The following is a 25,758-nucleotide window of genomic DNA, read 5'->3' as shown; positions in this document are numbered from 1 at the left end:
TGTCTGAAAGACCAAGGTAGTTGTGTTTGACACAGAAGATGGAGAAAACAATTGCAAGTTATGCATAAATGGTGAAAAACTAGAGCATGACTAATTTGCGTACCTTGCTAGAATGTTTACTAAAGATAGGGCAATGGATGGAGAAACCTCTGGTAGCAAGGTACCAGCCCATTGCAAGGAAGGAATGCTTGTGGAAAGAAACAAAAGAGTCTGTATCTAGAAGTGTGCTTTCGTTTCCTTTGTTATGTGGAACTGAGAATTGGGTACGTCAAGAGAAACACGGGAATGGGGAACATTTGAGGCATGGGTGGTAAAACCAGAAGAGACAGAGTCAAGCAGGAATGGGTGCTGAATGAAGGTGGGCTGAATACAAAGGGAGGGACCAATACAAAGGGAGTATATGAGGTAGTTTGCTCACGGGGAGGGAATTAATGGAAATAAATTGTAAAACCAATATGTGAAGGAACAGTAATTGGGCTGAGTGGAAAGATAAGACTGAAAATGTCACGATTGGATTGTGTGGATGAAAACTGCAAAAAGAAAGAGGTTGGAAGTTTGAAGAGCAAAAGGCAGTGTATGAATTGGTATATAGATGTGGTAGAAACAAGGATGGTTTGCAAGAACATTGTTGTAACGTGTAGTCTAGAGGCATACTGAATAGCAATTTGAGCTATATTTCCATTTCTTACCCCAGGCTTTAATTTCTTTGCCTTACTATTTTTTATTCCTTTTCTGCACTCTGCATGGTTTTGTTTATCTTGAAAAGGAACAGCATGATAGGTATGTATATATGTATGTAGAAATAAAAAGCCTGGGAGAAATATTTTTTAAATGGATGATAAAAAAAAAGTCTAGGATTGTTTCTGTAGAAATGTGAACCTGAGACATAAAGATAATGAACCAAGAGACTCATTATTTCCAAAATGGCAATTCTATTATTTGTGATAGCTGAACTAACAACTAACAATCTGAAGGGCTACAACTAATTCAAGTAGTATAACTAGTTTAAAACTTGTATTGACAATTATTTGACACAATTAATTTTCAGTGATATTTGCTAAATACTGAATTGCTATTATCACCTCATTTTTCTGTGCGCATGTATTTGCACACAGAAGAGGTGACTTCTGTTTTTTTTTTTTTTAATTAAAAGCTGTGCTCTGTAGGTGCTTAAGAAGATGACACCTAGTATTTTCCTGTCACATTATTGTGAAATACAAACAGAACTGGGACAAATAAAACTTCCATTTCACACTGGACTGCCACTTCAGTTAGACAAACTGCTAGAAGATTCAAACATGCCTGCAAAATGTATCATACGAATATTGGACTGTGCATTACATTTCTTTAAAGATGTGTGTGTGTGTGTGTGTGTGTGTACACACAGAGAGAGCACAATTTGAATTTCATTAATCATAGTGTAGTGGCATCTGTTTGTTTGCTAATTGGCCTTTTCTTCAGTTTTGCTCTTGGCTGGTAAGAAAAAGGCTGAATAACAAAAATTTATTACTAATAAAAAGGAACTCTTCCTATAGCTTAATGACAGAAGCAACAATTAGTCAACAAGAAGAGCAGCAGTATATACCACCACAACCCCAGAAAATGATGTTGGAGCTAAGATCAAACCAACTTGGATAGAAGTCAGTCAGCTGGTGGAACTACAGAAGGGTGTGGAGATTAAAGATAAGACTCGGCTACTGAAAAAATACAAGAGCCTGACTTTATCTGAAGCTCTAGAGACTGCTAAACAAAGGCTTACAGCACTGGATGCCAGGCTAAGGAGACACACTAGAGAAGCAGAGGCCAAGAAGATAAATGCCCTGTTCTCCAAAGAACCATCCAAGGTGTACTCCAAACTGCAGTGCAACAGCACAGTAACAGCAAAGCCACCAACAGCAGAAACTGAACAGTAGTGGAAGAACATATGGGAGAAAGAGAAGACACATAACACCAGTGCAAAGTGGCTGCAGGACCCGAAAGCAGACCATAGCAATCTCTCAGAACAGGAACCAGTCACCATCACAGTAGCAGACGATCAACAGTGGGCCAAGAACATGAAGAGCTGGACAGCACCTGGCCCAGATATGATCCACACCTACTGGCTAAAGAAACTAGCAGCAATTCATGAATGCCTAGAAGCACAGATGAATGAGCTGCTAGCAGCAGGCTCCCACCCAGACTCACTAACACAAGGAAGGACAGTGCTGATCATGAAAGGAGGATGTGGAGGCTGCTGATGTGAAGACCCAGAAGCTCCTCACAACATATGGAGGTTTCCACCCCAAGTCCAAGTCCCAGAGACTGTACGCCAGTCAGAAAGAGGGTGGGTGGGGTCTGGTGAGTGTCAAAGCCACTGTCCTGGATGAAACCCAGACCATCCAGGAGTCCATCAGTAAGATGGCACCCAAAGATGAGCTGCTGAGAGAGTTTATTAGCTTCAGCCTCACAACAGAAATCTCCCCAGACTGAACCCTAGTTCCCAAGCCAGCCAGCCACAACACCGTGAATTCCTTAGGGAGGTGCCAGCCTCATCTTGTTGAACTTCCCACGCTCCTGTTGGCTAAGAACACACTTATCTCCCTGAGCCTGGCCTTCATAAGTCCATTCCATCACAGGAAGACACATACCACCCATAGGGGTGAGAGATTTTTTTTTTTTACACACATACAGCACAACTTGAATTTCATTAATCATAGCGTGGTGGCATCTGTTTGCTAATTGTCCTTTTCCTCAGTTTTGGTCTGGGCTGATAAGAAAAAAGCTGAATAGCAGAAACTCATTACTAATAAAAAGGAACTCTTCCTATAGCTTAAAAACAGAAGTGATAATTAACCAGTCACATATGATGTTTTAGTCAATAGTTGCCATGGTACTTAAAATCATTTTGATTGAAACTGATCATATGGATCTATTTCAGTGAGATTCTAAATCTGATTTTGAAACCAAAACTGCCATGATTGTTGCGAAAGGGGGGGCTTCTATTTTTTTCTCCTGAAATTGTAAGAGAAATTACCATTTTCATTGGATTTTAGGTGTGCTAGCTACAGTGGTTTCAGTCCTACTAAGATGGCTAATTCCCACTAAATGTTAGAACATAGTCCTGGGGAGTTACAGCTTGGTTCCATGACATTTATGCTAATGAGTACTAGGGGATTCCTTGCTCTCCTCTATGCCTAGGCCAGGCAATCTATTTGAAGCCACACCTCTCTTCTTACCTTTTTTTTTTTTTTTTTTTTGAGTAGCAAAAGATTACAATGTCTGTGATATAATCACAGCTATGGAAGGGTGGGGCAGAATTTTAGAGCATTTCCTAGATGGAGGCTTAAGATGTTAAGTGTTGCATATAGCTGGTGTGGGTCTTCTGGGCTGTGTGGCCGTGTTCTGGAAGTTTTGTTTCCTAACGTTTTGCCAGCATCTGTGACCGGCATGTTCAGAGAGCAGGAGCACAGACAGGACCTTTGGTCCTTCAAAGTTTCTGGTTTGATCATTCCTGGATATGACTGTCATAAAGTTTTGTACTCACAACCGGACCTAACTGCTTTGATCTTTGGTCTCCAACTTTGGATTCAGGTTCTTATTTTGTGCCTGTTAAGATCTGATGCTGATTAAGTGAGTATGTGATTAGCTTCTTCTGAAAGTTTTATTGTTGGTTACAGCTATAAATAGGACTTAATGTTATGCAGTGGCAAAGAGATTTTAAAAAGGGACTGAGGGTCCCTTAGCACTACAATTTGGGATTGCTGGAAGGGAGATGAAAATGAAGAGAAGTATCAAGTGGGGTCCATGAGAATCAGTCCTGGAACTGCTAAACTTCAATATTTGCTTTAATGACTTGAGTGAAAATTTGGAAAGTGTTTATCAGATTTGCAGGTGACACAAATTGAATGGCATAGCTAATGCTCTGGAAGACAGAAATAAAGTTCTAAATGATCTTGATAGGTTAGAAAAACAGCTGAACGTAACAGAACAGAGACAAGTGCAAAATTCTTCATTTCAGAAATAAAGGCAAAGGTACAAATATGGCTTGGTAATGATACTTATAAAAACAGATTGTCAAATACCGTATTTTTCCGACTATAAGACAATACTTTTTTCTAAAATCCTTACGCTAAAAATTGAAGGGCATCTTATTCAAGGAAGTCAGCCGAGGAGAGAACCGCGCGGTTGCAAAACTGCCCATACTTTGTCTCTGCAAAGAGGCTTTCTCCTATTGCTAGCCTCCAATCACGAGTGAAATAGCTTGAGTCTGCAAACAGACTTCCTCCAATCACGAGCCTTATGTAACTGACGTCAGCTGATGCTGAACAAACCAATTGGAGGAAGTCTGTTCGCAGAGACAAGCTATCGGCAGTTTCACTCGTGCTTGAATGTAATCAGTTATGCAAAAGAGCATGGAAATAGAGCTGCAGAGAGACGGTTTGGACCTCCTCCCACCGAGTGTATCAGGTAAATGTTAACTAATTACTAAATAAAAATGTGTTCTGCACTGTCTTTAAAATATTGATTTCTTAATTTGGGGTTGGAAAAGTGGGGGTCGTCCTGTACATGGGGGCGTCTTATTGACGGAAAAATACGGTAATTATCCATTTCAGATGAGAAAACAGGGTAATGTGGCTTGAAAAAAAAAGGCAAATGCATCAGCATAAATATACTTTCCAAATCTTGTGATCTAATTGTTCCATTTTATTCTGCTTGTGGCCAGCATCTCAAAACTATTGTATTCAGTTCTGGACATCATTCTTTGGGACTGATTCAGAGACATTGGACAAATTCAGAGAAAACCAACAAGGATGACCTGGGGACTACAGACTTAATCCTAGAAGGAAAGATTTAGGAACATGTTTCTTCTTAAGAAAAGACAATTGAGGGTGGATATGATGTCCCATGGAAGGTCAAGACCTGTTGACCCACTTTCCAGAGTACACAACATACAGTAATGATTACAGTTACAAGAAGGCAGATTCTGATTGAATGTTAGGGGGAAAAAATGGTCTATATTTAAGAACAGTTTCACAATGGAGCTACTTAACCAAAGAGATGGATGGATGTGTTCAAGCAGAGGGTAGATAGCCATCTGTCTGGGATGCTTCAATTTGGATTTCAACACTGAGCAGGAGAATAGACTTAATGGTTTAAATAGCCCCTTTCATTCTATGATACTACAGGTGTGAGAAAGAACATGTTGACATGTGTTGGGTGTGAGCCACTGAATCCCAACCCAGGAACCTGTTTTTTATTTGACTAGGCTTTCCAAAATATTTTGCAACTGATTTCAGCTACTTGATTTATGACTCAGCTGGGCTTTATTCCTCTCTTGAATGTCTGCACTATTAACATTTTTCAGTGAAGCTATATCTTCATTTGTAATATCTCAACATTGCATGAACAGAAGGCACACCTTATACATTCCTCCTAAAAAAAAAAAAAATCTAACTGGGTATTATACTCTCGGTTTTATTCTTGTAATGTTATAGCCATGATAGAAATTCCTCACCTAAGGAAAATAATGATTTATTTTTTAAAGAAAATATGGAAGTATCCATGGGAAAAAAACTTTCCTTCTTTGCTGGAGTCAAAGAGGTTCTCAACCACTGTAGGCTTTTAACAATTTTAGGGCCTAACGATATTCAGAAGCATACATGTGTGGTTTTTATGCACAGGATTGCCATGTGGTTTATGGGAATAAGCACTTCCATCCATTTCTACCATTTATTGTGACCTGCAGCAGGAATTATGGACCATACTTACATATTATAGTGGAACTGCAATATTTTCTCCTAAGTAACTAATGACATATTTTAAAAAAGCTAGAAAGAGAGAAAAATGCAATTGTTAACTTCAGAGCCCTTAACAACTCTTATATTTCCTGCCACACTGCAAAATTCTAACTTTCCATTAGCACTAGTCAAAGGATGCAGTGACTCATGAATTATTTGCCCAGTAGCAATTTCTCTTCCCAAAGGAAAAGCTGTGATGAAGAGAGACAAACAGTGAGCTTCTTCCAATAACAGATCACAAAAAACAGATCCAACCAAGATAGTGAAAAACTGGATACAGCTCACTGGAAGTATTGCACCAAATGGAGAAAGCTGATGTGCATTAAGCAGTTCAGCAATGTAGACACTGTAGCAAGGATAATAAGCACAGCCAAAACAAAGGATACATTTGATCCTGTCTATTATAATGAACAATCTAATCCCATTATTAAGCATCCCGTCAAGTTTATCAAAAATACAAGTACAGAAGGGAAACTAATGCTTTGAGTGAATTGACAAACATCCTTGTTCTCTGGATTGCCCTCAGAAACTAAACAAGGAGTGAAACTCCACCAACCACATATGTAAAAAAAGAAAAACAGGAAGCCATATAACAACACCAAAAATCATTGGATGGATGCAATCTCTTCCACTTCATTTTTCTAAAGCAAGAATGTAATCCACCAGATTTATTCCTCAATCAACCTTTCAGACACATTAGCACTTAGGGATTAAGAAGCACAAGCCATGTCAACAAGAACCTTCCTGTTAATAATACAAGGGAGAGAGAAGGAGAGATTGATCAGGGCTAAAATAATATCCTAGATCAGTTGATACATGATAAGCAAATAATACAATCATGATTCAGTTTCATTAGTTAGCCAATAAATTTTGTAGTAAAGTGGTATATACTGAAATGCTCAAGAGTTACATAATCAAAAAGATTAATGTCCTAATGACTTGCTCATTATCTAGCCTCATATTCCTCAGCAATAAAGACCAGCACACATAAATCAATGAATCTGCGATTGTTTAATATAAGTCCTGTCAATCTTTTTCATGCAACATCCCTTTGTTTGGCTGATTCCCTTCCCCACCACATGCCACTGGAATAATAATCATGAAGTTTAATGATATATACATTTCACATAAATTGCTAGCTTCAATATTTATCCGCAAACAGAAGAGTCCAGATTTTCTGAACACTGGTTGTAAGTATGTGGATTCAATCTTCTTTATTTAATTTCCTCCCTCTAGTAAGTTTAACATATTGTTATTGTAACTTCAATGCAAAGTCCTTTATCACTAATGCAACTTTCCCTCCAGCCTCACATTTTGTCCTTTTACTCAGAATTGCAATACTGTACATGGATTTCAATCCCATCAGTAGGTATTAAGCCTCAAAGTGAAATGAATATTTAAAACATTCTTCATCTTGAGAAAATTCTTTACTTAGAAAATAAATAACTGGGTTTTTTTTTTTTCCATGCTGCCAAAACAAGTAATTCAGTGCTCTGAACTCTTTAGAAGAGAGAAAGTTTTGATTTGTAGCCTAAACCTTTGGCTGTCTTCCAACCATTTGCACTTCACATGGATTTGTGCATAAGATGAGGCAGAAAGCCCTAATGTTCCTTCAACTTTGATGATTTCTAAATTAAATTATTCATCGTTTTCATGCCTTTTAACTCTCCACTCTTTTTCCCCAGAAAATGCAGATTTTCAAAGTTTATCCTCAATGAAATGGAAGACTGAAAATATGCAGTATTCCTTGGAATGCAAAGCAACCCCACAAGATATCCCCAGTGGCAATCAGGTATCCCATAAAATTCCAACAGTGCCTCAGTTTTTGCCTGGTTTGTAGAAGCGAAGATGAGAAGTTATGCCTATGTTGCTTTCAGTATTTTGGAATCAGGACATTGGTGCCCTTAGCATTCCACAGGGAGATCTGCATAATGATTACTGAGCAGTCTGCTGCCGGCTACATGATCAGCAGGTCTCCAGAGAACATTCACAAACACTCAGGGAGAATAGCAATGGATATGGGAATGGATATGTGAGACTACCAACATTATCGTATTGAATTTGTTTCTTTTTCTGTCTGGATTCAGAACTACATGGTGCTGATACCAGTTTTCACACACTCTTGAATTTTATGTAGCCATCCATTTTCACTGCATGAACTCTCTGGTGTCCAAGAGTTGCACATTGTGTGAATTGTTGGTAGACTCTTATATTGCAGTGCCAGATAACACCATTTATTACTTCTGGCTATCCACTGTATTTCACAGAGGAATATAATTCGTACATGGAAGTTTTGTATATCATCCAGGAGACACCACCTCATGCAACTCAGTTTGAGCAGCTATGACTCACTTGGGTCAATGGTAATTAAGTCACTGATTCTGATTCACTCTGACCTTCAGTTTTGATCTTCATAAATAACAGTACTAACAAAAATGTGAAAGAAATCTTGACTCAAGCTAATTCATTATACAACTCTTACTATTCACTGCTCCAAATTACTTGGCACTATTAAATACTTTCAAATCCTCTTAAGGCATTTCAGTAGCTGAAAGAAGCAAACCGACTTCACACCAAGTGGCTTTGTTTGCTGCAGTTTTTTCCCCACTGCTTACCTCCATAACTCTGCCGGGATAGAATCACCTTTGTTTAAACTACTAAAGCGATTCACTATCAGCTACTTATTGTATTTTTTAGATCTCTTCAGAACAAACACCCACTCACAATGTATTATTACTGCACAAAATGCAAACATTATGTTAATTTTATTCAGGCAATCATGCAATGCAGGAGTCTGGACTAGATGTCTGTCTGTGGCTTGGTCAAGGGCTTTTCCCAACAATACTGCCTGTAAAGAGTGGGTTTAAAAAAAAAAAAAGACTAGATAAGACAAAAGACAACTTCAGGATGGCGGACAGCAACCATTGCCGCTGGGATATTGACTCAGAAGGCTGGAACAGCCATGGGCTCATGGATATTGGGGGGGGGGGGGAGTGCTTTGGAAGAACAGCTGAGCAGTTACTGCTGGTACTTTCCTATGTCTGTTTAGAGTGCCTTACCTTGATAATAACTGTGGGTGCATGTATTGCTTTGTTTAGTTGACTATCCCACATGCATACTTCCAGAATTAGCTCACAGAATATGAAATTCCAAGAAGACAAACGAGAACAATGCCATCTGCAGAACAATGCCTCTCTTTCAATTTAAAAAAGAAAGAAAAAAAAGGAGGGGGAGGAGAAGACTGAATTGAAAAAAAGGATACAACAGAGCCTTCTATTGTTAGCAAAGTAAATGAAATTGGCCTGGGGCCCTGTGATAATGTAACAAGCATTACAGCAATTGGAAAAATATAGTAATTTAAAAACAAAATACTTCCGGTACAGTTGAAATGTAAGCAATTTGAGGGGAAAATTGCAGTGATGGTGTATCTTTTATCATCTGTCATTCAAGGAATACAAAAAGAGGAGAGAGAGGAAAAGTAACAAGCTATTTTCAGGCACAGTGGGGATCAGCTGCTTTTAGTTAAAGTGCATAAGCTTCTGGAGGGATTTGTTGGACTGACAAAGCCCGTATATTGCTTAGCAAATGTTTTATTATGAAGAACAGGGTGGGGCACCAAGGGAGCCAAAACTGTTGTCATGCTTTACTTACAGCCTTAATGGTACTAGGCTTTCAACTGTCATTCCTTTTTATTTTAAAAACAATTTATATCATAGACACATTTAAGAGTTCCCTCTAGTTAAACCAATAAGGACAAATTCTCATCTAGACCTTTCAGAAAATCGTAAATAGCTATTCAGAAAGCCATGGGGGTTGCAATGGATGAAAAGATTACATCTTCCCAAATCTTTTCCCAAAGACAGGCTTTTTCTTCTGTTTACTCAGGAAAAGATTAACATGAATTCTCCAGATTTAACAAGAACAGTTCGCGCCATTCCAGACATGCTTGCTGTCCAGAAATTAATACAGTAAGCCAAGTTGCTAAACCAAATGAAGCAATCCAAATATGCAGATCAAAGCTTTAAAGAAAATTGGGGGGGGGAAGGCCCTTAGTCACTGAGCAACTTGACCAGAATTTCTTTTTTAAGTCTTTGCTGGCCCTACTGTGGGATTTAGCTGCACATACTCTGTATGGCCTTTTTCACTTAAATTCGAGCAGCAGAACCATATTGGATATATACTGCTGTGATAAAGATGTAGAATGGGATTCAGCACAATTCAGTACAAGGCTAACAGAACTAAGGTTTTGGGGGAAGGGGGTGTTGTTTTTCTTTTTGCAAAAAAAGAAAAAAGTAATACTGTGGAGTTCTTGGTGCTCTCAGAACTTGGTTGTTTGCTTGCAGATGTTTCATTACCCAACTGGATAATATCATCAGTGCAATCATCTCTGAGAGCACCAAGAATTCCACAGTTCAATCCTATGCTACATATATTCTCTTCTATTGGAAAGTAATACTGCTTTCCAGAATATAGCAGCAGTTATTTACGATTTTCTTTCAGCAAATAATTGATTTGCAGTTACCAGGCAAAGATGCTTTGGAAAAATGGAGTAGATTTGACGCTCTAGGTGCTTCTGGAGGTCAGGCTTTTAGGTTTACTAATCAAAAGGTACTGTGCATCTCTTCTTTTTCTTCGATATGTATGTGTGTCTGGCAAAAAAGTTATTGGATAACAATGAACATGATGTCATCTGAATCTCTCATAAGATTCCATAGAATAAACAATTCATTGAGAAATACTTTACTCCCTTCCCAGTGCATCACAGATAAAATAACCAGAAAGATTTTTGAAGAAGTTATCTAACTAGGTTTTGTGGAGTATGAGCATCTGTGTACATACTTGGGGTCCTCCTTGATTTTCAGGGCTGGAATTCATCAAGCCAAAAACATATTCACTCAATGGTGCTGTAGGAATAGCAATGAAAATATAAAAAACATTCACAAAAAATTCAGAGGTGGAAGTAACCTTTAATGGGAAATGCAGTGAAAGGGAAAATAGCATTCATTGAGAAATAGCATTCAGCAGGGAAATGCCATTCAAATAGTACTGAGGGGGAAATCCCTGGGGCTTCTGACGGGACAGCACATATCCTGCAGTTTTAAAGAAGAGAGCAAGTCTAGTATATACGCTGCATAAATACCCCTCTTCAGGATAGAGAACGAGTTTGGGATTAGGGAGGGGGCACCAGCACATGTGCCTAAGCTTTGGGAATAAGGAATTCAGTGGGAGAAGGAAGGAAAAGGAAAACAGGTGATATGTGGATGGGTGGATAAGAGAAAGAGAGGAAACTAGGAAGCCAGTCTGTAGGTAATAACAGAGACAGACATATAGTGTGAGGAAGGAAGACTAGTGATATGTCTGTTGCACAGGCCTTGTTCTCAAGGATTGGTGGTAGACAATGCTTCCAGAAATTCATAGAAGGAAAAAAAGGGCAGTTGGGAGCACTTATCAATAGCTGCTTGACAGTGCTTTTTCTCCTAATCAGTTCAGCACACTCCTTGTCTTCTGAAAGCCACAGTTCTCCTGAAAATGGGGGGGACAGACCAGTGCAGAGGATAGGCAGAGGTATACTATACCTTTGCTGACCTGAAATCACTGATCAGGCAAAGCTGGCTGGTTCTTCCAGCTATGAAATCCAATTCTGTAAGGGGAAACTCTAGGGACCCAGTGGCTGTGCTTCTGTGAGCTAAAGAGCCAACATCCTGGAGGGACTAACTTCAGTTCCTGAAAAGCTCAGCAATTTCCTGGGGTTGTACTGCAAGTCCAACTCAGTATGGGATCCTATGGGTTCAAATCCAGTTTGTTTAGGAGACCTGACCTCAGATATTTCAAAAAGATTCCTGTCCGCATAAGGAACAACTTATAATGTGTGGAGGTAAAACTGAGAGCTGGTTGCCCAACTCTGCATTTCCTGCTGAGTGACTTCAGCTACTGATGGAGAGAAAGAGTCAAAATGAAGTTTTCTGCTGTTTCCAAATGGTCAAAAAATCAGAATGTTTGAACAGTGTCCCTTCAACATGGGTTTCTCAATGGGGTTCCAGGGTCATTCCTCACCTAGAAGTTCAAATAAAGCTTCCCTTATCAACTACCTTAATAACTATCTTAAAAGCATTCTGCTCTTTCAATCAGGGATGATCAACACCGAGGAGATTTGTAATCCAATCAAATTTTTGGTAGAATATCTATGCGCTTGCTCCATATCATCACAATGGACATTTTATCCTCTGATAGGCAGGAGATAAATCTGAGGGGAAAAAAAGAAAAATCATAGTTGCAGGTAGGGGGAAGGGAGATTCCTTGGAAGCAATGTCCTGTAGTAACCTCATGTTTTCTCCAACACTTGCTACATGATGAATGCTATTCTTCTTGTATAAGCCTAAAATGGTCAGTGTTGTGATTTCACTGGCAAAAAGACAATCTGAAGGCAAGAAGGTTTCTGAACAAATTTGAGCTTTGTTATACAATTAACCAGGCAAATGTGAGTATCCTATGGTTTTTAAGAGGAGAGGCCTTTTGCAGAAGTATACACTGTCCTCAGAAATGTAAGCCTAATCACATTAAAGGTAGACAATTATAATTTTACTGTTGTTAAAAGTGTTTGTTAAGGAATTAGGTTACACCTTTTGTGCAACAGCTAAATCATTGCTACCAATGTACCTATCAATAAAAATGATCTCTTTCTGATATATTAGGACAGAATTCCAGTCCAGCTTTGTTTATAGATAGATTTTTAAAAATTTAAAAATCCATGGAAAGAGCCAGTGTGGTGTAGTATTTAAGATGCTGGACTAGGACCAGGAAGAGGTCCTAGTTCAGGTCCACCTTCAGCCATGAAAGTTCTTGTGAAAAAAATGGGAGGAGAGAATGCTACAAATGTCATCTTGAGCTCCTGAAGGAAAGACAGACTATAAATCAAGCTAATTAATTAAATAAAGTGTGTACCACATTAGCAACATATGGAGGGTTTACCTCCATCCTCCCTAATATTTTGAATTGTTGATATAAATTGCCCCACAATGTTTTTTTTACACACATTGCCCTGCACATTCCTCTGACAGGTTTTCAAATTCTTCTGTTCTAAGTTTTAAAAATAAAAAATAAAAGCCTATCAGGTCATAGTATATTTCAAACACTTTTTGAAATAATTTGTAAGTGCTGAAGGACTTTTTAGTATCTGGATTAATCTTTCTAGCAGCTTAGCTGAAAGAGTGAAAGTATGGTCTTGTTTTGTTCAGAGTATGGAGCTAACTCATTTTGGGTTACTTGGATGCTTTTTTTTTTTTTTTTAAGATGGAACAAGAATGTGGAGCAACTGCTACAACTACAGTCTTGAAGTGAATGTATGTGACAAAGTTCCTCTGTATTTTGTCTATTTGTTAGTTTGCTACTCAGCAAGCTCTGGCAGTTTGTAAAAGGTCAAGGATGCAAGGCTCCAGATTCACCCCATAGAACTGTCCATCAGAGTTCAAAAAAAGCAAATCAACCTCTCAAAAAGTGCCTTGAAGTCTAATTGTATAAACATTTATTTTCCTTCATCAGCTCTTTTGTGCCACTGTGCCTCACTGCCTGCCTCCACCTCTACCCAAAGCGAAATACATGATTTCACTGTTTTTCATTCATGTTAATGCATCTTCAACTCCTCATTATGTACAGAGCTCGTCAATATGATAATTTTAACAGTCCTGAGCCTGTGTTCAGAGCAATTTAATGTATGATAATGAATAGGTAAAACGTGAATACCTCAAATGCTTCACATTTGCCACAGTTTTATAAATCTATAACTCACTAATATTAGTTAAGTATATCTGCAAATAAGCAAAACCAGTTATTAATTAGATGCAATAGTGAATTGTGATTCATTACAAAGGACTTGTGGACAGTTTTTCCCCCCCTCTCATGTGAACACAGTATTAATTTAACTAGGTTTCTGAATGCTTACAGAAATACTAGTTGCATATCAAAAAACAATCTATAAATAATGTATTTGTAACTCCCTGTTCCACCCAATGAAACTGCAAAAATATCCATTGTATCTATGTCAGAATACAAATGCACAATAGTTCAAGGATACTTGCGCATTCTCTTGAGGCTCTGCCTTGTCCAGAAGTTATGGGTTATTATAACAAATTTATATATGAGTAGCAGTTCTAAACTTCAACAGTATTCTTTATGGATGGAATTCCCTCTCTGGGTTATCCAAGTTCATGCTTCAGTTTTCTTCCAAACAAGTCAAGTGCTTAATAAAACATAGGGAGAAATAAAAGGCTCTCTGGATGAAAAAGTGACATTGCAAGCCATAAAATAGCTATATTTAAGGATACCGTTCACTCACCATGCTAGAAAGAATCCAACAACAACAACAACAAAAGTCAGTATGGATTGTGGCTAGAGAGAGAGAGAGAGAAAGTTGCTCTTCTGCCCCACAGATTAAAGAGAGATCAGGGGAAAGTTCTGGGGTTAGGGATACTTCAGGTCTTGTCGTATGGATAGACCAACATACAATTAAATTTGGATTCATGGCTACCTTTCACCTTTATAGGGATAATGGACTTATTACAGTGGTCTACCTGAAAAAACTCTTAGATGCAAGTGGCTTTGAAAGGGTTGCTGCTTGTCCCAACCTTAATTCTGGGTGGGATCAGAAATAGAGACCTTACTTTGGGCAATCAGCACAATTGCTCCTAAGTTTCTAGTAAGGCCAATAATAGTGCTAAGGCTATACTTGGCTTCCTTCACACCAGAGGAGGCAAGAATACACCCACTGCCATAAGACTTTTTAATGCAAATCTGTTTCTCAAATGTTATATGGCTTTCAGGTATATGTGTACAACTATACTGTGTTTCAAACACAACACTTCAAAGGAATAAAATTCACAATGGAAGAAGAAAGCAACAACATACTATCCTTCCTGGATATCTGTAACATTCACGCAGTTACCGCGGGCCTCTCACGAGTGAGGGGAAAGAAGACACCAAACTGATTCTCCTTCGAGGGGGATGAGAGCGCCCAGACCGGAGTCTGGAAACCTCTTTTATTGAGTACATCAGAGGGCTAGGTTAAGCATATATACGTCACATTACCTAATACAAGCTCATGACTATATATGGTAATACATGAAGCGCAAGGGATCATGTGCTCCGATTGAGCACGTGACAAGCTGCGGGGGCTTGCCTCCTGAAATTTGAGGCTTTACCCCATGTTGTTGCTGGTACTTTTCCATGCTAGCTTCCTTGTTAGCGTACGACTGATTTTACTAGTCTGCACTAACAGAAATGCCTAGCATGTGATGGGGTGTTATAATGCAACAGATATCCTCATCAGCAGAAGAAATGATGCCAAATTAGAAATGCAAGTCCATCAAAAAAACAACCCATGCTAACCAAGTGCTCCATTTCCAAAGTAAATACCCAAAACATTATTCAGATGAGTACAAATGCACTGCAGCAACCCGGAACACCAGAAAAATAGAACAGAGCACCTATACAACATCTTCCAACAAAATGGATACTCATGCAACTTTATCAAAAAGTTCCTGACCATTCAACCCACTACAGCACAACCAACACAAGCTATGAAAAGAATACCATATACTACCATACATAAAAAAAATCTCAGAAACAACCAACAGACTATTACAACCACATGGCATCGCCGTAGCACACAAACCAACTAAAGCCCTCCAAAACATCTTAAGTAAGCCAAAAGACCCAATAGCCCAAGAAGAAAAAACCAACTCATCTATAACATACAGTGTAAGGACTGTAACAGCCACTATGCAGGACAGACAGGCAGAAAACTAGCAGAGCACATCCATGAACACTAACTAGTAATCAGAAGACATGATAAAAACTCCTTAATCTCACAACACATGGACAGACTGAACCATAGTTTCAACTGGGAAACTCTGAGAATTCTAGACCGGGCTAAATCCAAACATGCTAGGAAATTCCTGGAAGCTTGGTATTCAGACAAATCAGCCATCAACAGACACATAGTAATGAACCATATTTACACACCATTCAAAAGAGACAATAAAAAAGCTAAGAAGGAAACAAAAAAAACAGAACACATCCTCTCCAGTAGCCTATGCCCAGATAAGTAGGGATTAGCACCAGACAAACAATCAAGCAGAAAACAATACCCTAATCAAGGAACTACCAAGGAGAAAACCACACCCCAACTCTGGCAGGGCAAGTTACTGTATATAAATAGGGAGCAAACCCCACATTCAATAGCACTGATAGTGTTATCTACTTGGGTAATGAAATGTCTGCAAGCAAACAACCAAGTTCAGAGAGCACCAAGGACTCCTCACTTGAACCCTGAGCTACATATATTCTCTTCTATTGGAACAACACTTCCTTCAGAAACTGGGATGATTTCTCTGGATTTTAGAGCCCATGGATTCTGTCTTTATTTTTGTCTCAAGCTTCATTTTTCCAGTAATTCCCTGGTTACCATGATACCTTTTGATAATTCTCTTTCCTCCTGGAAAGTTGGGATCTAGAGTGATATGCATCAGTATGGTTTCTCAAGTAACACCTGCTAGTCCTAGGGCTTCCAAAAGTGAGAGCTGCAAGAAAGACGCAGCGGGTATTTGAAGTAGCTCTTCAGGTAAATCAGGGTACATTAAGTCCCCCAAATTGGCAATATACCAATAGAAGACCCTTCATGCCAGCAGATGATTCACTCAGCATCACCTGCCCATTATGCAGAAGAGTCAGATCTAGTCATCTGTAACATAAAGCCCATTTTAAGGGATATGCTGTGGCAGTGGGTGCAGCAAAACAGCTATTTTTCTCTGCATGTATTGCATGCACAAGCTCACAGCTTATGTTCTCCTCCCAGAGTTTGATTATAGAACCCTAGAGCTTCCTGATATGCTTCCAGCGATAAAAAAAAATCTCTTACATTCAAACTAGTCTGGATGCTGAATCAGTTATGAAGGTATTGCATAACTCCTCTTGCATGGTTAGAATGGATCAACTTCAATTTATGATACCAGAGGAAGTAAAGGGACTTACAGTGGTATGTTCTACCTCTTATTCTCTAGATCTTTGCCCAATATGGCATGTGTCCAAGAGGTAAATTGTACCCATGGAGAGAGGGCAGGTGACTCCTTGTTTGAAGAAGGCAATTATTAGACATCTTCTTAAGAATTCTGCATTGACTCTTTCAAAAATAGGCAGATATAGCTAGTTTCTAACCTTTTGTTATTGGATAAAGCAATTGAGAAGATAGAGATTTCTTAGCCACAGGTTGTCCTAGAGGAAGCAGATTGTTTTGACCAATTCTGTATTAGTTTCAAAGTATTCTACAGAGGTGAGATGGCTTTGAGTGGTCTCATGGATTTTCCACAAATGCAACAGAAAATGCTCCAGGCAGACCATAGGATGATACTGGTTTGCTATAAATTAACTTTCCCCCTTGGAAATGACAGATTATGCAAATTAACATGCAGATTACCCAAAAATTATAAATAACATTAATATCTTCCTGCCCAGTCAGAAAGATGGAATGCAAGGGAGTGGATACACCATCAATTTTCCTAATTTATAGAGAGATTTTTTTAATGGTCTTGACTTAGCATTACACAAAAAATAAAATAAAAATATAACACAATTTCCTATCTAGCCATTTACCTTTTTGTACAGATAATAGCAATTTTCCAAAACAAAATTTTTTCTGCTCTATTTACCTGGACTTCCTCTAGATTTTTGGGCAGTAGAATCGGGAACTACTAAAGAGATGGTGGCCCCCTATTCTTATCCAGCTCCTCTCTCCAGTTCTCTCCAGTTCAACTACACTTTTCTCCTATGTTGGAAAAAAGAATGCTTTCCATCTCTAGCAGAGAAAGGGGTCAGAAACGATCTCTCTGGGGGGTCTACTGGCAGTGCCTGAATCTTTGAGAACATGTATTGTGTGCTGAGAAGTCATGTTGTACAGCCTTATAAAAGACTCTAAATAACTTTTGAAAGTTGCTCAATTGCTGATTTGAATTGTTTTTCATCTCTGGCATCAATGTTGGCTTAATAGTAAACTTCCACAAGACCTTGAAAGCTGGTGCTGTAAGACGTGTGATAACAAAATTAACAATGATATATGATTATACAGTTAAATAACAGCAGAAAATAGAAAAAAATATATATAATGATTGCTTCTGCTATGTAAACTAGGGATGCCAAAGAATTTTCCACAGAAAAGTAAAAGCACTAGCTAGTTGCCATTACATGACAGTCTCATATTGGTACAAATTTGGCTGGTTTTTGTATTAACTATGAACTGACTCAGCCCATTAGTTGCCAATAATTTCTGTTCTTTTTAAGATGGACTGCAAATTTCTAGACTCCCTAGAAATACAACATTTGCATACTCAGTAGGGTCAGTCTTGTAACTTGTTATGCAAATTCACTGTAGTTCTTGACACTTAATGTATTATAAAACTTCCATCTTTTTATTTTCCTTCCTGACTTAAAACTTAAGTAGTATACTAAGGATATATGCTTCAGGCAAATTTCCAAATCACTTTTTATTCAGATACAACTTCTGTATAATTTTCCCTCAGTTTGTAAATGGTTGGGGTGCAAGGTAAAAGTAATTGGTTCCACTATTTTGCATTAACTTTAAAAATAAATCATCAAGAAAACTGCCAGACTGGAATCTCGCCCTGTTAATGTAGGCATTTAAGCAGAAATAATTCTTAATGATTCCATATCCCTAATGTAGACTAAAACCTAGCATCTGTGACCAAACTGACATAAGAAGTTCTAGCATTTGTAAACATTTAATTTCTCCTGGTTTGAAGAGACAGTTAAATGCATCTTGACTCACTCCCACCAAAACCTATAGGTCTCAGTCACCATTTTCTCATTTTTACTTATATGCCTTTGTAAAATGGCTGATTTCACTGAGTTAATGATATAGATGATTTGATTTGAATTTTATTTTTGCCAAAACAAAATTACCTTTTAACTATATTATCAACTCAGTGAAATCAGCTATTTTACAAAGGCATATAAGTAAAAATCTGTAACCAACTGCAAACTCAAAGTGTAACTTCTATTCTTGTATAGATTAGGCAAAATCCAATTCAAATTGTTGATTGAATTTGGAAAAATCAATCCCATTTGACAATCTGAAAAATTCAAAACATTCTTCTGATTTGGTCATTCAAACCCAAAGGTCAAATTAAAAGATTTAATTTATATTTCTGCATTATTCAGAAAAAAAGTCATTTCTACCCTTCCATAGAAGCACCTGAATCAATCTAATCAAATTCAGTTCAGAAATGTTATTCAGTCATTGAAGCAAATTCAAGTCGTATTCCTGATTCAAATGTTTGCATGGCCATATATTTGCAGCCACTAAGTGTTCCTTTTGAATATAATTCTATTATAAATGTAGATGGAGACAATCACAATTTTTAGGATTATACTTTAAATATCTCTGATATGTACCTTAAAAGATGAACTATGTCATTGCAAACAGAAATAAATTTTGGAGAACTTTAACTTGTGCCCCTTAATAAAAATTATACTGTACTTTGTTTTATCTGTTGCAAATATTTTACCCCAAAGTAACACAATTTTCTGATATTGTCAGCACTTAAGTAGGAATTTTTTTAACTACACACACACACAAATATGTATATGTATCTATGTATGTGGTGTACCAGAAGTCAGACCTATAGACCAATCACAATGTTTTATTAATTTTATTTATTTATTTATTTATTTATTTATTTATTTATTTTTCAAAAAAAAAGTTACAGTATTTAGGAATGTTGGACGGCCATGCATCAAATGAGTAAGGAAGTGTTTAGGAAAAAATGGCAACCAAATTTAACATTTAATGTACTTCATATAATAAATTATCTGTGGGGTCTCACTTTTGATACACCAGAGAGAGAGAGAGGGAGAGAGAGAGAGCAATTCAGAATAATAGATTGCAGATTGAGGCAGGAAAAAAAAAAACATACAACATTTCTAAGGGCTGATGAATACAAAAATATTTTGCTTCTAGTGCATGTCATCATTTCAGTTTGATCCGAATCCAAATAAAGCTCAATACAGAGTACACAAAAATTCCTTAAAACTGTTCTGCCAATGAAAATATTATCAGATGTTTGAGCTGAAAAGTATGTCATTCTTTCTTAAACTTGATACAAGTGCTAAAATGTCCATATACATACTTTAGCTGCAAGAAATAATCCCCCAAACTGCTGAGAGTGTTGAATAATAAAAGCTCTCTTTCTCATGCACTGTCAGTTCCTTTGGTTTTTATGGAAGGAAACTGATCCTATAGACAAACAGGAAGGAAGGAAGGAAGGAAGGAAGGAAGGAAGGAAGGAAGGAAGGAAGGAAGGAAGGAAGGAAGGAAGGAAGGAAGGAAGGAAGGAAGGAAAGGTTGAAAGAAAAAAAAATATCAGCATTCCATTCATGGGCAAAGGTGTTTGTTATTGTTTATAAATCAGTCAATCAGCCGTCTTTCACTGCATAGCTAACAGGTGAGTGACATTTTTCTGTTTTGTACAATTCTCAACAATCCATTCTTGTTTAGATTGGTGAGGACTTATTTTGGACTTATGCAAGTTCCACAATGAAATTTCAGAAACAGAAGCCCAATTAAAAGACCCAAAGTTTGGGCATGGCTTGGTACAAGGAGTTTACTAAAGGCTTTCCTTTAATTCCAGTCACCAATGTCCACAGGCCTTCAGCAATTTAGTGGCATTCCTGAGAAATGGTGCCATATTCGCCATTAGATCCAAGAAAGCTTCTTCTACAGCAGCCTTTGGGGGATTTAGATATTGGGGAAAGTATTTGGAGGTATTTTATTTATTACCACCAGTGCTCAGTATGTATTAGGAAATGAGAGAGTGTAGCAGCAGAGCTGAAGGACCCAAAGTAGTTCACAGTGAGAGCTGGTAATTGGAGGCCATCCTGATGACAGGAGAAAGATGTGGAAATGGGTTTAGAATATCATTTTTTTCTGGATTTTTTAAAGCAAAAATATTTAGTTTTAAGCTTGTTCCCAGCTGAGAAAAAGAGCTCTCCTGCCATTAATTTGGAGCTCAATTGATAATTATCCTACTCTAAGCCAATCTTGTCCTTTGCCAGTAGGAGTTACTCTAAATTGCAATAGCTTGGTTAATAGGATACTGACAAAAATAAAGTGTATGTTCCAATTTTTAAATTAATTGCCATTCATCTCATTACTACCTGGATGGTTTGAAAAATGATATTACTTAACATTACCAACACTGCCCCCCAATTTATTTGCAAATGAATGATCCTGTTTGCTGTCATTCAAAACAGAGTATTAATGTAGTCCATCAGATAGAGAAAAAGTCTCTATCTTTATTATTCTGTAATAAAATTACTCTTACAATCAGCATCAACTTCAAGGTGCTAGATCTTAATATCTTTCCATTAGTTCGCCTCTCATTACATCTTCTCCTATACAATAGTTCCAGTGTTGTTCCGATAGCCTAGATAATTTGGGGTGGGTATGGATTGAGAGTGGCAATAATTTTAGAGACACTGACCCCTGGAGAAAACGCTCAGCAAATCCCTGAATAGACCCAGAAACTATTGAACCCTAGGTTCTCCTTACTGCAGAAAAGCATACATTATTTTCTACTACATTTTTCTGATTGAAGGATATAATTCCACTATTATCTGCAGACTCAGATTCAGAGGATGAAACCCACCTCCCAAATGCCCCTCTTGTTCTTCAGCCATATAAGAATTTAAGGCTTCAGAAACAATCACTGACTCTTTGAGGACCAGAGTTACCTCCATTTTACTGAATCTTTGACTTTAATTTTCTGAATCAGATTGTCAGTTGAAGCTGAACCAACAGATTAAGTCAGTTACTTCCCAATAAATCAAGGGATTTGATGGCTTTTTTGTGCATAAGCAAGAAAGCTTTTTTCCCTATTAAATCAACTTCCAAACTGCTTTGACAATTCAATTCAGAAATTAAAGCCCAACCAATATTTGAATTGGAACTGAACCAATCTATGTTCTTCTAAGAGAAAGCAACATGGATCATGTACAGAATGAAAAGATGGAGACCTGCCTCAAAGAGTATGCAATATAAAAAGAATACACAACAAATGAAGTTGAGACCATGAAGAGTAAAATGAAAAAGGGATGAATATACTGCTTATTGCTTCTGTCTACTAAGTTGGAATACCAGGTTACAGAGCACAAGAAAATATAAGGTCATAAATGAATATCTGAAAAATATTTATTTGTTTAAAAATCCTGCTGAATTCTGCACACCTCCTCTTGAGGTAGTAGTTCACTGCTTTACTTGTGGCACAGAACAAAAAATATAAGACAGTGCCATTATGGCTGATGCTACGATCAAAAGCATTTGTACCATTAGCCTTCGCCATTTTATGATGCAAAGCAATTTAACTCAAGGTGAAGGTTTTAAGTTGTAAGATATAATCTATAATGAATGGGAACAAAGTCATTAACAAATGTTGACTTTTCAGTGTTCTTCTGAAAAAAATAAAGATTCCATTGCAGGTCCTATAAAACAGCAGACAGTATAATCTTAGCTTTCTCTCTGCAGCAGGAGATTCTCATTAGTGAAGCAAAGTTGTAATAAAGTCAGGGGTTTTGGTTTTATTGGGTGTTTTAAGGCTAGCAGAGTGAAGAGGTTCCAAGCTTCAACTAACGCAGTACAAGATTTTATTTTTAATGCTGCCATTAGACAAATTTTGCAGAGTTGTTATAATTCTTTCCTTCATAAATGCACTGAAACACTAAGTTTCCTCAGACTGCGAGGTCCAGGCCCTAAGAAACTTTCTGTATATTCTCACATGCAGTTTAGCTGTGTTCACTGTCTCAGACAAAAAAGAAAAAAACACAGAGCCCAAGCCCTATGTGTCCATCCATAAAGTAGTAGAACAATCCTCTAATCCAGTGTTGTCCAAACTTGGCCACTTTAAGATGAGTGGACTTCAACTCCCAGAATTCCCCAGCCACCATGGCTGGGGAATTCTGGGAGTTGAAGTCCACTCATCTTAAAGTGGCCAAGTTTGGACAACACTGCTCTAATCCTTATCAGTTCTTGCATTTCCTTTTTGTTTGCATTCTCCTCAGATTTCCTCCTTGTGTGTGTCTGTGTTTTTCAATCATAAAGAGCCTTTCTTTAGCAGCCAGTTTGCATTCAAAAAGAATCTGAAAAACGAAATACTTTTTTATTTTTTTAAAGAAATACAACAAAGGAAAAAAATTGTTAATAAGTCATTATAACAGTAAACAATTACAATCCTATATATACTTACCTAATGCAAATATTATTCAAATGCATATATATTTCTAATGCATTTATATGACTATCATTTTCTTTTAACCTACTGTATTTTGTATAAATGAGTTCCCTATTTCATTATACTGGTCCATACAAAGTCTATAGGCAACCCGCTCATATGTAGCAAGTGCAATAAGGTCTTCAATCCATTGAGTGAATGAGGCCATACATTTATCTTTCCAATGCTGCAATATCAGTCTTTTGGCCATAGTAAGGGCACAGAGAATCCATTTACACTGTCCAGTTGTCAAGTTTCATGTACTAGGTATATAGTTCAAAAGAATATTATCCTCTGAAAATTTTAGCTTTTGTCACATATTTATATGTCACATATTTATATAGTCCACTACTTTCTCCCAAAACTTAGTAAGTATAAGACATTGTAGAAACATACGTTTTAAAGAAGCATTATCCTTATTACATCTACAACAAAATGCTGTTTTTGACAATCCTTTTCTATACAAACGTAATGGGGTCCAATACATTCTAAATATTATTTTTTTGTTTTATAAGGCATAATTTGAGGTCCATTGACACTCTTGCTATAGAAATTGAAACACTCTCCCATTGTCTAGACAATATAGGAACCTCTAATTCTTTATTCCACTCATTTCTTGATGTATTGATTCCAAATATCTATAAAAACTAATAGTAAGGTTATTTTAGATTTAAAGGATTTAACAAGTTGTTCTAATATCTCAGGTATCTTAGAAGCTGAAAATGCTGCAGGTCCTAACAACATTGTTAACAAATGTTGTAACTGTAAATATTGCCATTGGGTTCTGTCTGATAGATGATATTTATCTCTTAACATGGAATATGTTAAAAATTCATCTTCATCATCTGTCAATTGGTCCAAAGTCAATATCCCAGCTTCCATCCACTTTTTCCATATCACCATCCTTTCCCCAATTTTTAAACTTGGGTTTCCCCATAAAGTCGATTTACCATGAGAAAAAGAATCACATCTTTTTTCATTAGACATTACATTCCATAGCTTTCAAAAACAAGTTAATACTTCACAGTTTTCACTGTATCATATTGTTCATTTGAACTAATGAACAATATGGTACTGGCTTTGGACAAGGGCACAGAATGGTTCAAAGCTAACAAAATGTATGAAGCCCTTTATGAATGAATGAGAACATTTAAAATACAAGGTTGCTCTGAGACAGGAAATGCTTTCTCTCACTTTACAGTGCAGAATCCCAGCTACAGACAATTTAAGACTATGGCCTCATTCAGACCAACTATAAACTATGATTTAGTATTATGCGAATAACCCTGCATGAGGCTTATCTGTATAATCCATTCTCCTCTGGTATAACCAGAGGAAGGAAATGGAAAGCATTTAAAACAGAGCAGTGCATCACATTGAATTTGATTCCAAAAAAAGTGCTTCAGAGCGTATAGTATGAAGATACCTGAATGCAAGCATGGAAAGCCACGTGCCAGGGCAAAGATGTAGCTGATTCAAAGAGTTGCAAACAATTAAAACTTAATTATGGCTTACTTTAAAAAGCCAACTTCATACTGTAGTTTATTAGGCTGGTTTGTTTTAATTAACCATATTTAATATTACCTGCAGGTTAGAATTCTGAAACAAGAAATGCGAACATCTAATCTTCCCTTCTGAGCCTCATTGTCAAAAGCTTACACCAGTTCATTCATGCAACATTAACCCGGGGATGGGAAAACTATGGCTTTCTTGATTTGCTGGACTAGAGATCTCATTGCTGGCCATACTGTTGGGAGCCATATTTCAGGAACGTCTGATAGCAAAAGGCAAAACAAGAAAAGAAAATACACATATAATGATTAGCTTTTTCTATAGGAGACACTGTTCAAAAAACTACCAAATACTCTTTGGTCATATGTTAATGAAAGCCAGTTTGGTGTTATTAATGTATCTGGCTAGAAACCCAGAGATTGTAAGTTCTAGTCCTGCCTTAGGCACAAAGCCAGTTGGGTGACCTTGGACCAATCACACTCTCTCAGCCCTAGAAAAGAGGCCATGGCAAATACACACACATGTTATTATTAGGTCCCCATTCCAGAAATCAAATTACAAAAATGTAAATATCTTAATATTTTATGTAATCAAAACCGGCATTCTTTTCTAGCTTTGTTAGAGTACATTTATTGTCACCAACTCTTTAACTTTTTTTAAAAAATCATATAGACCTCCCAAAACATGTTTCGTTCAGAAATGGATCATACTTAGACCAAATTTGCCTTTGAAATGTAAAGTTCAGAAGGCTATCAACCATTGACATCCAACAAGATTAGAATGAAAACCCTGATTGTTCTTTTTACAATAGGTCATGCTCTTGAATATCTGCATTTATGGAAGGAAGGAAGGAAGGAAGGAAGGAAGGAAGGAAGGAAGGAAGGAAGGAAGGAAGGAAGGAAGGAAGGAAGACTGACCGACCAAAATACAGCAGACTAATCCTCATAAAAGTATCATTTATGTTGGGGCTAGAAAAGATTTAGAGAATTCTCAGCCTAAAGCTTCCCATATGAGGAGGTGCAAAGGGTCTCATTTGAAAGCTTTCTCTTCTGATCACTGATTAGAGCTTCACAATGATCTCTTCAGTTCTCAAAGGTCATCACTGGTGTGGCTAACAGGTAATTCTGCTCTTGTCTGGTCTT

This window comes from Python bivittatus, unplaced genomic scaffold (assembly GCF_059951505.1).
Source record: "Python bivittatus isolate LINGU-HERP-01145 unplaced genomic scaffold, Pbiv_v1 ctg000850_np1212, whole genome shotgun sequence".
In the NCBI taxonomy this organism is placed as follows: Eukaryota; Metazoa; Chordata; class Lepidosauria; order Squamata; family Pythonidae; genus Python; species Python bivittatus.
The sequence above is the reverse complement of the archived record's forward strand: the minus strand, read 5'-3'. Positions refer to the sequence as shown.